Source organism: Dipodomys spectabilis, unplaced genomic scaffold, assembly GCF_019054845.1.
Source record: "Dipodomys spectabilis isolate Male_0828 unplaced genomic scaffold, ASM1905484v1 ptg000428l, whole genome shotgun sequence".
NCBI classification, from domain to species: domain Eukaryota; kingdom Metazoa; phylum Chordata; class Mammalia; order Rodentia; family Heteromyidae; genus Dipodomys; species Dipodomys spectabilis.
This window is the reverse complement of record NW_024871105.1, coordinates 2,278,168-2,287,073: the sequence shown is the minus strand read 5'-3', so window position 1 is coordinate 2,287,073 and position 8,906 is coordinate 2,278,168. Positions and strand designations below refer to the sequence as shown.

The window sequence follows — 8,906 nt, the reverse complement described above, 5'->3', positions numbered from 1 at the left end:
TGACTCAGAAGAAATTATAAATGCAAAAACAGTCTTTACAGAAACAAATTCTTAGAGATATTTCATGACTTTGAAAAGGATAAAGTGCCTGAAATTAATATAAATTTAGAAGTATGACAATTCACAAAAATATAAAAAGATATTCATGTATATCATTATATAAGCCAAAGCAGAAAGCAAATGTTGTTTAGATGACTTTTTAAAATATACTTTCTCAGGAACTGGGAAGGGGGTTCAGTGGTAGAGTGCTTGCCTAGAATGAATGAGGCCCTTTGTTTGATTCCTCAGTACCACATCAGTAGAAAAAGACAAAGGTGGTCCTGTGGCTCAAGTGGTAGCACTAGCCTTGAGCTGAAGAGCTAAGGGAAAGCACCCAGGCCCAACAGTTCAAGCCCCACGACCAACAAAAACAAAATCAAAAAACAAAAAAACACTATCTCTCACTTTTGTGTCCTCAACTCTGTAATACGGCTGCTTCAGCCTAGGTTTAAGATTTTAGCTGTGGACACTTAACACTCCTGATTCAGACTCTACTTGAGAAAAATTTTAATGAATATTTTGTTCTTAATTTTGCTCTTTTTAAATTCATATGCACCTATAAAACATGGTGTGGCCATCCCAGTAACATTCTCAAAGTACCTCCTAATGACGACTTACAAAAAGTTGTATTATATTACAACAAGGAAAACAATGCTACAATAAACAAAACCAATCATTAAATATTAATGATTAATAAATGAAAAATGAAACAATTACCAGTGTTTCCAGTATTTGAAGTATACTACATATTAGGTTTTACTATTTTTTCATAGTTTCAGAGTTTTATAGGCTATGAGTAGTCTTTAAAGTTTCCCATTAAGATTATTATTTATGGCTCATATCATCTGTATATGGCTTATATCATCATTTGTTCCTCGCTAACCTATAAAGTAAGGAAGCCCTAAAGTTTTAACAGAAACTGTGGAATTAACAAAGTCTTAACTCTTCACTCTGCTTCTTTACACAAAGACTTTGCAAATTCTCATTAGTAAAATTTCTATAAACTCTGAAATGTACACACTTAGTAGTATATGCTGCTACAATAAATCTTAAATACTTTATGGAAAAGTTTTATGACCTGTCATACAGTCTTAATTTTGGCATATATATAAGCAAATTCCCAAAACATTAAAACTTTTAACAAACCTTAACACTTGCTTCAATGTTCATTATGAGAGGTGCCTTGAATAGAATAATTGAATTCCTCCTCTTACACATCCCTTGAACAACAAATATCTGGAATTATGTTGTTTGTGACATGTCAATCTTGATTTATTCATAAATGTGTGCTTATATAAGAAATACATGGTTCTAAAATTTCACAACAATTCTTTAGAACTTACTTTTTGTTGAATTGTTTAGTTTAAGAAAATCAATTACACTTTGTATATAAAAAATGTTCTGTGCTCAATTCGCCAACACATACACTAAAATTGAAATGATACAGAGAAGATTACCATGGCCCCTGTGCAAGGATGACAAGCAAACTCATGAGGTGTTCCATATTTTTACAACAGACGCTGGAGTGGATGTGGCCAGAAGGGAACCCTACTGCATTCGAACCCTACTGCATTCTTGGATGGGAGTGTAAACTTGTTCAGCCACTTTGGACAGCAGTATGAAGGTTCCTCACAAGATTCCACATAGCGCTCCCCTATGACCCAACAATACTTCTTCTGGGCATTTACCCAAATGATCACAAACAAGACCATACTAAAACTACCAGCACTACTATATTTATTGCAGCATTATTTACCATAGCTAAAATATGGAACCAACATCGATACCTCTCAGTACATGAATGGATCAAGAAAATGTTATAGATAGATAAATAGATAGATAGATTGATTGATTTCCATTGTGTGTGTGTGTGTGTGTGTGTGTGTGTGTGTGTGTGTGAATAGGAATTCTATACCTCCATCTGAAAGAATGTCATTGCCCAATTTGTTAGGAAATGGAAAGGCTTGGAAAAATTATATTAGTGAAGTAAGCCAAGTCCAAAGAAACATAGGTCCTATGGTTTCCCTTATTTGCAATAAATAATATATGTCTGGGATAAGCAGAAAAGGTCAAAAGCTATGTGCATATGACCAGATAAGATGATGTTAAATGAAATGACGCCCAAAGTAAGTACACAAGTGGGGTTTTTTCTTGCATGCTATTATTTCAAACGTATTTATAATGTACGATGTGTTTTATTGTTTCTTTATATGTTCCTCGCCCACAGTATAACCTCTGTTTTCACTGTATTTGATTTTGGTGCACCTGAATCTTGTATATACACTTAGCTAATTGGGGAGGGGAAAGAAGAAACAAAATGGTTAACTAGGAATACTGGTCGCCCCATTGTGACAATGAGATGCACAAGACACTATGTTGAAAGTTGAACTTTACAATTTAGGTGGGGTTGGGGGGGATGAAGGGGAGTGTACTTGTAGAGGTGCGAGGGAAGGAATGGTGGGGGAAAAACACAAAGGAGGTAGTAACAATGCCTGAGAGGAAATGGACTCATTAACTTGCTCATGTAACTGAAACCCCACTGTACGGTATTTTAACAATAAAATACATATAAAAATGTTCTGAGATGGAAGAGTTTATTTCCCCTATTATACCCATATAATATCATTAACTAAGAAATTAATGCAAAACACTGACGTGAATAAGTGTGTGAGTGTGTGTGTATGTGTGTGTGCCTGAATGTTGGCGTGCTCAGAGTTTGAACTTAGGGCTTTAAGGTCTTGCTAGGCCTTTCCCCTCTAGTTTGGTGAGCTAGTATATTAGCTACATCTCAGTTCATGCTCTTTTCTAGTTCATTAAAATTTTTGAAAAATAATCTCATGATTTTTTGCTCTGATTGCTTTCCAAATGTTATCCACAGACCTCAGCCTTCTGAGTACATATCCTGAGTAGTCAGGATTACAAGGGTGACCAACCAGCACAAAGCTTTCAGAAACATTAAATGTAGAAGAAAATTTACATCATGAGTGCCTGTTTTATCATCTACATTTAAAGCATTTTGGAGTGATTATATGTGAATTTATTTCGTTTTTGGATTCTTAAAAGACAGTAAGTGATGATATTTAAAAATTTTAGTACTTTTTAAAAAGGAAACTGGAAATGTGGAATAGAAGAAATTTGGCTCTCTTTGGACCTCAATTTATAAGCTCATCTCTGTGCATGATAACCCAATGTCACCAACACAGTCTGTGTTGAAGACAAAATGTGGCAGAAAACAAACACCCTTGGCAACAATTGCTATGGTATTATTTCTTGGACAATATGTATATTGAATTGAGTGTGTAAGAGAATGGAGAGATTTTACCTACCTTTTTTGTATTGCTGAAAGACTTGTGGAAACTTTGACTGATTTCCTTCCTCATTGTGTGTCTTTGGACCATGCACTTAGTGCCTTTAATTACAATTTTTCCCAACATTATAATGGTAATAACATTAGCATTACAGCAAATATCATCTTAAGAATTAAGAGGCATGACACTGGTGAAATACTTAAGTTTCTATGAATAAGCTTTGAGTTTGGTCAGCAATTTTTTAATACTAAATATAATTCCATATGTATTACAGAAACCATTACATGTAGAGAGAACCCAGAACTAATGTTATCAATTGACTGTGATCTGCTTTCAAGGAAGCCAGGTGGATAACTTCTCATGCTGTAATTCAAACTGGTTATCTTGTCTTGATAGTGTAAAAATATCAGGGACAGAATAATGAAGAAATGTTGTGCACTGAGCTGAAGCCCATATGAAAATGTGCAAAACTGATAAAACGTAAACTTATCTCAGCAGTATATTGTGTTTTACATCATTTAAGTTAAATTGCAAAGATAGAGAGACCTAGAAGAATGAATTCTCCTTTTGATACCCTATCATAGGGACTTAGAAGGATGAACTTATCTCATTCTTGGAGAAGCATCATCGGATGAGAGGAACAGTGTTTTTTGTGTTTGCTTCCTTCCATTTATTCTTCAGTTTGAAATCTGAACTACTTGAAACTGAAGGAAACCAAGGGAAATCAGACATGCAGGCTTTGGAAAGAGCAATAAACATAAAATAAAATAAATATAGCCTTGTAAAAGGTCAAACTAAATTGAGTTTTATAGTCTCAAGTGTAAACAGAAAATGATCTAAGCAATATCATGTATTGAAATTTTTAAAATGTTAGGAGATGCTTAATTTTTTCTTTTACTACTATCTTGAATTAATTATTGATTTTGTATAGAGAGCTTAAAGATGAGATTAACAAGTAACATGAATAAAAATGGACAAAAGTTCTGAATAGGCCTGTTTTCCAAAAAGCCCTGAAAATCACAGTGGGTTTACAAAGTTGTATTTAATGCCATTTCGATGCTGGCTTAGTGAACAGAAGTCATTAGAGAAATGCAATTCAAAATTACTATGATACTACTTCATAACTATTATAACTCTTATCAAAAAAACTCAAAAGAACCAGGTGTGGTGGTAAAGGTTTGTAATTCCAAGCATTTAGGAGGTTGGACTAAGAGGATTTGAGTCTAAAGCCAGTCTGGGTTACTTCACCTATTAGAAACATGCACTTTCATAAAACTCAAAAGGTAATAATGTGGGTGAGAGTATGGAGAAAAGAAAATTCTCTACACTCTTGGTCAAAATACAGGCTCGTATTCTCGTTGTAGAAAGTAGTATGCATTTTCTAAAAAAATACAAACTTGAAATATCATCTTGACTCACCAATCATGTGATTGCTTCTCTCTGGGTAACTCATAAATATATTTGTAGTTCACTGTTATTCACATTATTCACAACAGCAGCCAAGATATACTTCGAAGTTAAGTTCAAATCCACACAATTAAAGCAACTCTGGTACATGCACAAATACATATTCTGTTTCATCCTTAAAATAGCAAGATACTTCTCCCATGAGCCACAACTTACAATGACCAGAAAGATGTAATCTAAATGAACAAAAATGTTGTCTTCCAATCTTTGTAATACTACACAAACGCAAACACACCAACCTCAAACATTAAGAGAGAATTTTTTTTTAAAGTAAAGCAAACTGGAATCACTAGGGCATTTAGGTCACAATGTAGAAGATAGTAGATACGCAGGATGACCAAGTACAGAGTTGTAATGTACAAGATGAGGTTACAGGGGACTACACTGGCCTTACAAAGGAATGAAGCTAAATAAGTAGGAGTTGTTCTTCCGAATGAAGCTAAATAAGTAGGAGTTGTTCTTCCGAGTAGGGTTTGCTCTTTAAGTTGTTCTTCCTTCAGTAATGGATGAGATTAATGTAATTCTTTAAATATACTTGCCTGTTTGCAGAAATAATATCAAACAATATAGCAATAATGTTCTATGCTCAACATAGAACAAAATGTCAAATTAAAGTACATGAGATTATTCTTGATAAAAACTAATTATTAAAAATAAGGGAAAACCTGAGACCTATGTTTCTTTAAGTCTGGCTTACTTCACTTAATATGATTTTTTCCAAGATCTTCCATTTCCTTACAAATGAGGTGGTATCATTCTTTCTGATGGAAGCATAGTATTCCACGTGCATGTGTAAGTGTGTGTGTATGAGAGAGTGACATTTTCTTCATTCATCTACTGAGGGGCATCTGGGTTGATATCATATCTTAGCTATGGTAAATAATACTGTGATAAACACAATTGTGCTGGTAGCTTTAGTGTGGCCTTGTTTGTTGTCACGTGGGTAAATGCCCAGAAGTGGGATTAGTGGGTAATAGGGAAGCATTATTGTGTACATCAAGGATAATCTTAGTAGATGAGCAGAATAGCTCACTATCTATTTACATATGATCTTATAAGGTGATTCCAAGTGAAATGAAATCAAAGACATGTTTTTGTTGTTGTAGTTCTTAATGTAGTATGTGATTTCTTTTTATCTTTTGTGTTTTCCCCACCAATGTTTATCCCCTGTAGTCACTGTATTTGATTTTGATACCCTGGTTATTGTAAATATGTTGATCTGAAATAGGAAAGGGAGAGGTAAATAAACAAAATAGTGAGACAAAGGACAAAGGGGGAACCTATGCAAACGAGATACTCACAATATTTTGGAAATAATCTTGGGGGATGTTAGGAAGGAAGAGGGAGTAACATGGGGGAAGTGGTAACAAGTTAGAAAAAAATGAATTCACTAACTTACTTATGTAAATCTAACCCCTCTGTACATTAACTTGATAATAAAATTTAAATAAAAAATAAAATACATGAGAGCAGCAATACAGGAGTTGAGAGTGGGGAAAATATTGTACTATACAGAGAAAAGTAGAACAGCTGTGGAGTACAGTAATTTCACTGTAACATAGGAAGTGATAAACTAGCATACACCTTTTCACCCTCATGTCAGTCACTAAACAGGGAAAACAAAATGCAAACAGAGTAAAACAATAGAGATAAAATAGAAAAATAAACAATTAAGGTGAAGAGATGATTTGGACCAAGAATAACAAATGACACAGGAAGCAAATAAGCTGGTAAGTTTAAAAAATATTACCCATAATAGTATTTTTTTACATCACAATTTGTTAGAACTATAATTCAAATCACAGTTTAATAATATATTATTTTAATAATGTTATTATTACTGATTTAATATTGAATGTTTAACATATAATTTTAATTTTAGTAGATATAGAAAAGAAGAAAGTGAAACTAATTTTAATAATATATTTCATGAATTGTAAAATTGAGAAGCATTAGAATTTAAACAAACATATCATTATTTCAATAATAAATCATCATTTCATTTTTGTGAATTAATTTAATAATTCAAAGTTTATTCTACACTTAGCACTCATCATAACATCAGATAATAAATTATTGCATATGACTCTTGTTATTAGGTGAAAAGGCTCAGCACTGTAGTAAAAATCACACCACACATTCTCCAGGCAGTGTATGAGGGTATGACTCCCCTTGTCTAGCTTAAATTGTGGAAATTTGATTACTACATGCATGTTAAATTCCTGTCTAGGAGACATCCATAAAATTATATACATCCATAAAATTATATACAGTATTTCTGATGATGCTTACAGAACATATTCATTAAATTTTTATTTTGTGCCAAATAAATATTTGTAGAGAGAATGAATTTCTGAGTAGATGATGGTGCATGTGTGCCAGATTATACATATTGAGGCTTATTTTATATTTCTGACATTGCTCCTATAGTTGGATTTAATTTTCCATAAGGTGTTAAGTGTATTATATTGGATATATGAAAGTAATGAATGTTTATTACATTAATCCATTGTCACTTGTCTAATCCCAAGTATAAATTATCCATGTGTTTGAAGTAATGAAAAAAACAACAGATATAAGCAAGATAAATCTGTCTAATCCCAAGTACAAATTATCCATGTGTTTGAAATAATGAAAATGACAACAAATATAAGCAAGATAAATCAGACTCTAGACAAGTATTTCCACCTTTATTTTGATAGTTGGTCCTCCTTTACACTACAGTATATTCTTGGGAAAATGTGCTCCACGCTGACCACAACTGAAGAATATTATGATTTAATCTATCCTAAGAGAAAAAAGGAAGGTAATCCTTCCTTCCAAAATTCTGCTCCCAGAGATGTGATCTCTTTTATGGTAGTGACTTGAAAATGAACATTTTTCACAGTCAACTTTGAAAAGCCATCTTGATAGACCATTGTTAGAGAGGATTATTCATGGCTTTGCAAGGATGCCAGATTGCCTCATTTTGAAACAATGAAAACAGGAATTTAGTCAGCTGTTTTTGTTTCTTTAGGAGAAAAACCTATTGAGTGTAGGCCAGGGGATCATTGGGACCCAGTGAAGCTACTACCTTGAATAGTAATCCTAGACCTCTAAAAAAAATACTCCAGTAAGCACAGCCAGTCAGAGCTGCTATCACAGCCTACATGAAGTCAGGCAAAAAACAGAAGATGAGAGCCATTTAACTGATAAAAACATATTTTTATGAGTCAGACTGAAATGAGACTCTAGAGAGAGGGTCAGAAATACTGATTAGAGAGATTAAATTTGTCACACAAAGATTGGAAAATAGAATTCCTTGTAGAACAAATAAATCATAGAAAGCCTGTGCATGTAAGAATAGGACAGCAGAAATGCACATTTTCTTAGAGGACAGCTTAATGAATTATCAATGGAAATCTTTGGATTCTTAAATATTTGACCACATGTGGGAGAAGGCCAATTACTGAAGAGAAAGAAAATGTCATCACTCTGTTAGGATGTTCAATATCACGTTACGAAGTAATCAAGCACAGACTTGTAATTTTTCCAAATGAGGGGCTCATTTGATTTGATTTAGTAGTTCTTGATTTATTTGCTAGCAATTCCCATACAATTGATCCAGTCCCACATCTGAGTTGATATTTACTGAAGTATTCCCACATGAAGGAAAAGAGAAAATTTACAAATGTATGATGACATGAATTGAGGGTGAAGTGTTCTAATACTGATATCTGACGTTTAGACACAGGAGAAGAGGTGGATTCTCTTTTTATATAAAAATCCCCCATTTTTTAGCCGGGTGCCAGACCCTCACAGCTGTAATCCTAGCTACTCCGGAAGCTGAGATCTGAGGATTGCTGTTCAAAGACAGCTGGGGCAACAAAGTCCCTGAGACTGTTATCTCCATTGAACCACCAGAAAACCAGAAGTGGCACTGTGGCTCAAGAGGTGGAGAACTCACCTTCAGTTGAAGAGTTTAGGAACAGGTCCCACTCCCATAGTTAAAGACACTTGACCAACAACAACAACAACAAATCCCCCTTCTCTTGGACTGCCTACATCTTTTCCTAACATTCAACAAAAAGCCCTTTTATCACCCGCTACATT

General features: G+C 33.8%; 1 non-coding gene across 1 annotated transcript; it reads left to right on the top strand.

Annotated features, from left to right (window-relative positions):
- Window positions 1-1,442: 1,442 nt before the first annotated feature.
- Window positions 1,443-1,549, top strand: LOC122097720. The gene has a single exon (XR_006145570.1). It is a non-coding gene; the product is annotated as a U6 spliceosomal RNA (small nuclear RNA).
- The last annotated feature ends 7,357 nt before the right edge of the window (window positions 1,550-8,906 follow it).